The sequence below is a fragment of the Oncorhynchus mykiss genome, chromosome 2, assembly GCF_057628025.1.
Source record: "Oncorhynchus mykiss isolate SJ-2025 chromosome 2, ASM5762802v1, whole genome shotgun sequence".
NCBI lineage: Eukaryota > Metazoa > Chordata > Actinopteri > Salmoniformes > Salmonidae > Oncorhynchus > Oncorhynchus mykiss.
The window spans coordinates 24,637,965-24,647,311 of NC_143023.1; positions in this window are offsets into that span (position 1 = coordinate 24,637,965).

Below are 9,347 nucleotides of genomic sequence, written 5' to 3' on the forward strand. Positions count from 1 at the left end.
TAAGGTGTTATACATATGTTTATAATGCATTATATATAGCTTATAAGGTGTTATACATATGTTCATAATGCATTATATATAGCTTATAAGGTGTTATACATATGCTTATAATGCATTATATATAGCTTATAAGGTGTTATACATATGTTTATAATGCATTATGAAGAGGTTATTTATTGTTCTTCTAACATGCCCTTACTGAGCAGTTCCATGACCCCATGAATCCCACTTTATGTTTAGCTCCAAGTAAAATAAAATAAATATCACAACAACATCTGAAAACACAACAACAGTGAGTCATCAAAGCAAAGACATAGATGGAATGTTACAAATAGAAATAAATATATCAGAAATATCCTGGAAACGTTAAAAAACTGAACTAAATGATTTGCAATACAACATGTTGACTTTTCCCAAGAACTTTAAACAAAACTACTTTATCCAATGTTCCTGGAGCATTTCCCTCTATCACAGGTGAGTCTGTAGCCCCTGTAATATAGAGTGGGGGATTAATTGGACAGGCTTTTCCACAGCACTCTGGGCTGATGGCTGAAGCGGAAGCTGTGTAATGTGGATGCCATTTCTATTCTGCTTTAAGTGAGAGTTTATTACAGGAAATAAAAGTAGCTGGTACTCTCATATAGACAGGGCTCTGAGTAGGAGTGGCACGTTTGAATCTTGTTCCTGTGATTTTCATTGATCAGAGCTGTGGTGCTTCTCCAGTGTTGTTACAGTAATGGACCTCACTCTACTATCCGTACTTAACAGGATACATTTGAAAATACTGACCACTATCCACCATTTATATCCACATGTAGAAACTCTACAACTATTAAATGCTGAGAGTTGCATTATTTAGAGAGCTAATGGGTGGAATACTTTGGCTGTATGCTCCAACAGAAAGTGTGGAGGACTTTAACTTCCAATCATGTATCAATTACCTACGCCACAGGCGTAGGAGGCTTCACATGGACATGTTTTTGGTTTGAGAGTTTCCTGTGAGCTGAGCATTGAGATGAGGACACCTGGGGTTGCTGAAAAGAGGAAATAACTACTACCTACAATATGTTTTTAGAGAAACTATTACTACAATATGGGAAGTAGCTAAGCTATGGTTGTATAAATAACTGGTGTAAAATTTCTATCTGGAAACATAGTAAGACATTTCATCCCAGTGCTACCAGTATTCCTTCATTATCTGGAGACTATTGACTTGCCTAGAAGCCCTACTCTTTCATATATCCTTTATTAACATGTGTTGGCATCACTTGGCCATTAGCCATTTCTCTGTCGAATCAGAATCAGCAGGGAGTTTCTGACCACTTGTACATTAGTTTACTCAGACACACTGTTATGAGTTAAGGGAGGAGGTCCCTCTATGTAATGAGATTGTCAATATAATATAGGGACTAAAACAGAGAGACTATCCTATCGACCACAGCTCAGCACTGTGAAAATTTGCTCCTCAAATAATGAAGAGAGAGAAGTTAATAAAATCACATCGAATTTGAGACAAAAATTACAATAACTTTACAAGCCCATTGGGGTTGGACTTTCATTACAAAAGATTAAGAGCCAGTATACAGTCTCCCCTGTTTACAGTGAAAGTTACTTTTATAATAAAATGTGCATTACAATACACTTTGGACTAAGCTCTGATTCTGGACTCATCTCGGTATGGGTTTGATGATGACAGGCTACTTGTATCTATTTTATTATTATTAGAAAGCCCAGGTCTTCAGAGATCTAGTCAGGGCCGGGAATAAGTGCATATTTACATCACATTTACTCATGCTTTATTGTGTTGTAGCTCGCTAGTATCATTGGGCCACGTTGCCCTCCAGCATGCTAACAGTGCTAGCCATGCTCCAGCAGTGGCATCCAGGCAGGCAAGCAGAGGGAAATAAACATGACATTACTCCACTGATCCGCCAGCCAGCAAGTCTGCTGAATGTGATGGGTTCATCTCTAAAGACGAGTTGACACAACGAGTTGACCCAATTGCAAATTAAACATGCATATAAAAATCGGATGGTTTTTTTTTGCATTGTGTTTGAGGGAAATAACGCAATCTGGTTATCCATTCCAGTAGCCTACACTCTTTGAAAAAATGGTTCCTAAAGGATTCTTCGGTGTCCCCATAGGAGAACCCTTAAAGCTGTAATGTAACAAAATGTGGAAAAAGTCAAGGGGTCTGAGTACTTCCGGAATGCACTGTATGCAGTGTATATATATATCATTTTTTCCCTCACAAAACTAGTGCACTCAGCCTTTACTGGTCCTGTAATAGCCACAACCTATTTTTTTTTTTTTTTTTGAGCAGATGGTTGGGGGGCCGGAACAGTCATTTCTACACTGCAAATTGACCGCAAAAAGCCCAAACAAATATATTATTTGACAAAAACAGAATAATTTCAAACTTGGATTACATTGGGAAACGATCACATATGCATCTTTATTTATGTGTGGGAATACTTGGGAACAGATTTCCTTAATTACAATCACTTTGAGCTGATTTTACAGTCTTTTATATCCAACAACAACAATTATTTTACCCTTTTTTTCTTGTCAGCATACCCGAGGGGCCAAATAAAATTTCCACTGGGCTGAATTTTTCCAGTTTACCGCCTATTGGGGAACCCTGCTCTGCACAATGTTCTCATGAAGAGAATTTAGAGTTGTGAATGCTACACTACTTTTGTGAAAATAAATGATTAGTCTTGTCTGAAAACATTTTCCTCGATCTGGGTACTCAGACTGGGCTGTAGGCACACACCCACTCTATACACTACCACTACACACTCAATTCTCCCTATGTGGGCACATTGAGAGGGAAATATGCATTTTAAATCAATTTTAGATCTTTGCATCAGCAGTGAATTACAGATGAGAGAGAGATTGCAGATGAAAGCAGTCCGCTCCAGAACCTCTTGCTCAATCAAATCCAGTGAGCTTAATGATCTAAGAATCCTATCAAGACTTAACAGCCCCATCCTTTCCATCCTCTGAACATAGGCCACACAATTTTTAACATTGGATTAAGCGATTGCTTTCTGAAACGAGTGTGATTTTACTGTCCAACATGAGAAATGCATCCATTTGTTCTTGGCGGAACATTGCCTTAGATCAAAAATTATACCAAAAAGTTTCAGAAGGAAAGGGAGTGGAGAAATAAATGTGTGTGTGCATGTGTGTGTGCGTGTGCACGTGTACGTGTGCGTGTTTGTGCGTGTTTGCCCTTTAGCCACGGGATATTACATGTTGTCTGTCAAAGGACTAAAACCACAGAGGTGAGTCTATCTCCAGACGTCAAGGTTAAACAAAGGCAGATAAGGCGTATGAATTGTGGGAGACCCACATTGGGTGCCATGAACTATTTGTATTGTTGAAGGAACATCCACTACTGTGTTACAAAAACCCTCCACACATCTCCACATCTTGTTTCTGCTCCCACAATTACTGCAGGGCCTCCAGTATTACATGGCCCCTGGACAGAGGTGACCTTTCCCACTCTGATAGACAGAGGAAATCAAAAACAGGGCTGAAAATAGAAAAGAAAACAAAGGCAGAACAGTAGGAAAATGAAGTGAAGACAAGGATGGAGGATGGAGGATGCAGACATTAATAAAGCAGTGGTCCCTTCCCAGGGGTAAGAGAGAGAGGCAGATAAGAGTGAGACTGACACTGCAGGCGGTTTGGGGGAATGGCAACTTAGCTGTTGTATTGGCTCTCTGTCTGTCGTCGAGGAGGAGACGCAGAGAGACCCAACAGCGCTTCTGAGAGTACAGTGAGAGGATGAAAGGATGTGTCTGGCTACAGGTGTCATAGGCGTCCAATGAGGACGACTCAAGGTGCCACGGTTGACCATTGAGGATGACCTAAGGTGCCACAGTTGACCAATGAGAATGACCCAAGGTGCCATCATTGACCAATGACGACGACCCAAGGCATCCCAGTGTAAGCTGCTGTATTACTTCAATGTCTGCAGACTAGTGAGCATCACACATTTGTCTCTTAAATGGCTACAGGTGTGTGGACATTGTTGCCAAGAAACTGTGGCCTGTTTCCAAAAGACCCAATAGTTTCACTGTGTGTTTGTGTCTGCGTGTGCATGCAGGTACAGTGCATTCGGAAAGTATTCAGACCCCTTGACTTTTTCCACATTTTGTTACGTTACAGACTTATTCTAACATGGATTAAAAAAAAAAATTCCCCTCATCAATCTACACACAATACCCCATTAGGACAAAGTGAAAACAGGATTTTAGTAATGTTTGCTAATTAATATATATATTTTTAATTAATAAATACCTTACATAAGTATTCAGACCCTTTGTTATGAGACTCGAAATTGAGCTCAGGTGCATCCTGTTCCCACTGATCATCCCTGAGATGTTTCTACAACTTGATTAGAGTCCACCTGCGGTAAATTCAATTGATTGGACATGATTTGGAAAGGCACATGCCTGTCTATATAAGGTTCCACAATTGACAGTGCATGTCAGAGCAACCAAGCCATGAGGTTGAAGGAATTGTCCGCTGAGCTCTGAGACAGGATTGTGAAGGGTACCAAAAAATGTCTGCAGCATTGAAGGTCCCCAAGAACACAAAAGCCTCCATCATTCTTAAAATGAATAAGTTTGGAACCACCACGACTCTTCCTAGAGCTGGCCGCCCGGCCAAACTGAGCATTCGGGGCCTTGATCAGGGATGTGACAAAGAACCCGAGGGTCACTCTGACAGAGCTCCAAAGTTCCTCTGTGGAGAAGGGAGAACCTTCCAGAAGAACAACCATCTCTGCAGCACTCCACCAATCAGGCCTTTATGGTAGAGTTGCCAGATGGAAGCCACTCCTCAGTAAAAGGCACATAACAGCCCATTTGGAGTTTACCTAAAGGCACCTAAAGGACTCAGACCATGAGAAACAAGATTCTCTGGTCTGATGAAACCAAGATTGAACTCTTTGGTCTGAATGCCAAGCGTCATGTCTGGAAGAAACCTGGCACCATCCCTACAGTGAAGCATGGTGGTGGCAGCATCATGCTGTGGGGATGTTTTTCAGTGGCAGGGACTGGGAGACTAGTCAGGATTGAGGGAAAGATGAATGGAGCAAAGTACAGTGCTCAGGACCTCAGACTGGGGCGAAGGTTGACCTTCCAACAGGACAAAGACCCTAAGAACACAGCAAAGACAACGCAGGAGTGACTTCGGGACAAGTCTCTGAATGTCCTTGAGTGGCCCAGCCAGAGCCCAGACTTGAACCCGATCAAACATCTCTGGAGAGACCTGAAAATAGCTGTGCAGTGACGCAGAGAAGAATTGGAGAAACTTCCCAAATACAGGTGTGCCAATTGTTGTAGTGTGCCCTGATTCCCAAAGAAGACTCGAGGCTGTATTCGCTGTCAAAGATGCTTCAAAAAAGCCATAATGACAAAGCAAAAACAGGTTTTTAGAAAGGTTTGCAAATATATTTAAAATAAAAAACTTAAAGGGTCAGAATAATTCTGAATACTTCTGTAAATGTGATCTTTACGTTTTTTATTTTAAATATATTTGCAAACCTTTCTAAAAACCTGTTTTTGCTTTGTCATTATGGCGTACTGTGTGTAGATTGATGAATATTTTAAAATCATTTAAACATTTTTTGAATAACGATGTAACGTAACAAAATGTGGAAAAAGTCAAGGGGTCTGAATACTTTCTGAATGCACTGTATGTGTATGCATGTGTGTGTGTGTGTATGTGTGTCATTGTGTGTGTACAACAAACGGCACCACTTCAAAGGTACAAAGAAGTAGTATAGGAAGAAATCCAAATGAACAGGTGGTGGCTGGATGATGAACAGTGCATCTCCTCGCTTTAAACTTCTGTAACCATTCTGTACCTTTTCAGGCCCAAATCAATCTGGGCAGTGTTCCAGGCCATTCAGAGAGAGAGAAAGAGCCCTAGAAGAGAAAGGAGTGTTCTGAGCAGTAGAGTGATGAATGAGTACTATGAGCAAAAATTCAAAGAGTGCTTGTTTATTGAAGGAACATAATGCTCCATAAATTGTACCTCCCGGCTCCTCAGATAACGTTTTATTCAGTTCAGCTGCAATTTCTCTGCTAATTAAAAGCCACTCACAACCATATAGCTTTGCAGGCAAACTCCAAGCAACTCTCTAGCTCTCTCTGTCTCTCTCTCACTCTCTCTTGCTCTCTCTCGCTCTCACACTCTCTCGCTTTCTCTCTCTCTCTCTCTCTCGCTCTCTCTCTCGCTCTCTCAGTCTCCCCTCAAAAAACAGCTTTGCAAGCAAGACCTAACACACCTCTTTCCCTTCTCCCTCCATTCTCCCTCTCACAACTCTCCACACCCTCTCTCATCTCCTTTATACCCCCTCTGGTATCAGTCCATCTCCTATCTGTCCTATCCTTTGTTACTTTCTCCTGCTTTCCAACCCTCCCATTCTTTGTTATACAGGTTGTGTTTTAGGGCACAAACAAAGTACTGCCAGACAACTGTAGAATAGTACAAATTAGTGAGCGAGTGAGTGACTGAGCGAACAAACAAGCGAGTGACTGACTGACTGACTATCTGACTACTTAGCCCTATCCACAGTATCCTACCCCAGTGAACCAGTCAGGCCAAACATCTTATTGGCCTGATCTACTCTCTGGATTCTGTTTGATGTGATTTCATCCAGCCTGGCACAGACTGGCACAGGTGCTCCTGCTAGAGAGATGGGCAAGGTGCACACAGGTACCAGAGAGCCCTCCTGGACTGCCAGGCTAAGGAGCAGGAAAAGGCAGACACTTCAAGGAGGCACGACAAATACATGCTGAAGCAGGAAATGAGAGAGAGAGAGAGAGCTAGAGAAGGGATAGAAAGCGCTCAAACAGCCGCTGCCTATCCCATTGGGTTAATGTGGCGCTCCTCACTGTAGTCCCAGTGTCTTTGTCAGTATGATTAGACATCATGCCTGACCTCGGGGATCCAGTTCCCCTTCTACTCGTCGGTTCCAGAGAACACCTCTAGAATAATAATGTGTCCATAAAAGCAGAGTAGTGTCAGAGAGATGAAGTGAGATCAGCTGCAGAGCTCTTACTGCTAAATAGCCTCTAATCACTCCTGGGATTGTCTTTCAGGTCTGCTCCTTAAGATTGGGAAAAGCGAACAGGAGAGAGAGAAAAGGGAGAGAGAGGGGGAGAGAGAGGGAGATAGAGGGAAGTGTGAAAGTAATTGAAAAAGAGAGATTTAGAAACAGGTTCGATGTGAGGATTAATTTGCGTGCCTGTTGCAGTGTTGAAGTCTTCGGACACACATGCACACACACACACACACACACACACACACACACACACACACACACACACACACACACACACACACACATACACACACACACACAAACACTCAAAAACAACACATTGAAGCAGATATTGATCTACCCACAACACACAATTAGTTCACATAAAAAAAAATTTCAGCCTATCATTGATGCACATTAAACAGTCCTAAATTGCTTCAAAGGGTGAGACAAAGTTAACTGTCAGGATCGCTTTCCCAAATGGCCTTTTCAGCCGAACCGCTTTATGAAATCGATGGCCTGAATAAGAAGCAATTAATTGGCCTTGCTTTTCCTCACCGTCTACTTCTTCCACAGCTGAGCTACTCAACAGGACCATGGGCAGCCATATTAAGAGAGAGCACCACACTGAGAGAGAGCTTTGTCATTGCACCGAACTCCAGCACTCCAGCACCTCAACCTAACACGAATCTAACAGTGGCCCTTAAGTTTTCAGCTGTACAGTCACACATTCCCTCCCACAGAGAAAAGTGAGGTTGATAGCCGTGGACGTCCTATGCTCCCAAGGAGACCAAGAGGATTAAGTCAAGTAAGTAATTCATTCCCATGTTCTTTCTCCCTCATTCCCCCATTGCTTCCAGATGACCAGCAGCGTTGTGTGAGTTTGGAAGTGCGCTGTTAACAGCAGTGGCGGTCGGTGCCATTTTTTTGTTGAATGAGCCGATTTCTATTACAGCATACTGGGTGACTGTCATTCATATTCCATTCACCCAGCTCAATATAAAATCAACAGGTTTAGGCTACTTACTACAAGATACTCAAGTTTTCCTTATACCCATCATGAGGTTGCTACAACCTAGCCTTTGAATGAAAGTTTGCAACGTAGGTGCACAGGTCGAGAGAAAATTGTGCACACTCTTGCCTGCATCTAGTTCATCTAGGGTGTAATCATAAGTCCAACAGTTGCAAACAAGAGTTTCTGTTGGACAAATTCAGGCATGTTTATCCCTGTTTCGATTCTTTTGCTTCTGTTTTAGAAATATTTTTCAACAAAATTGGTGGAATGAATACACCCGTGATCACATGTAAACACAGTTCACTTTCATCGCAGCCATATACAAACAGCTGGTTGTATTTCTTCTCGCATATACGCACTCTCCTCCTCTCACCTTTTCCCTTCACTTGTGGACTTCAATGCACAACACATCAGACAAAAAAACAATTCCAAGCTTAACCTTCATAACATAACCGCTAACCGCTACACAGCCTAATTCATTGTCACCATAGCTAAAGTAACGTCATAGTCAACATAGCTAATAGAACCAACACTTTAGTAAACCCACTACAATCATGCAGTACAGTGTACAGTTAGTAAGCAGTTTAGCAGTTAGTCTGGTGGGCCCTGTGGCAATACATTTGTAAAACCAAAAGCTTACCTTGACTTGGAAGAGTTCCGGTGTTGGATAGTCATAGCCAGCTAGCTAACATAGCATCATGTTTGAGCCAGGTGTTTGAGTAGGCTAAACTAGCTAGCTGCATTAGCTAGCTAAGTAAGTGAAAGTGGAAAATAATGAGGAAATATTGCTAGCTCTCTCTCTCTCTTGCTTCTCCTTCATTTGTGAAGAAATTCAACTACTGTCTTTCTCGCTCTTTGAGTCAACTACTCACCACATTTGATGCACTGCAGTGCTAGCTAGCTGTATCTCATGCTTTCAGGACCAGATTATTTCTCTGATCCATTGATTGGGTGGACAACATGTCAATTCATGCTGCAACATCTCTGATAGGTTGGAGGACATCCTCCGGAAGTTGTAATAATTACTATGTAAGTCTATGGAAAGGGATGAGAATCATGAGCCTCCTAGTTTTTGTATTGAAGTCATTGTACCCAGAGGAGGATGGAAGCTAGCTGTCCTCTGGTTACACCAAGGTGCTGTTGAGGCTACTGTAGACCTTCATTGCAAAAAAGTGTGTTTTCATCAATTATTTGGTGACATGAATATATTTAGCATAGTTTTATCTAAAAACTAACTTTTTTAAATGTTTCACTATTTTTCTTTTT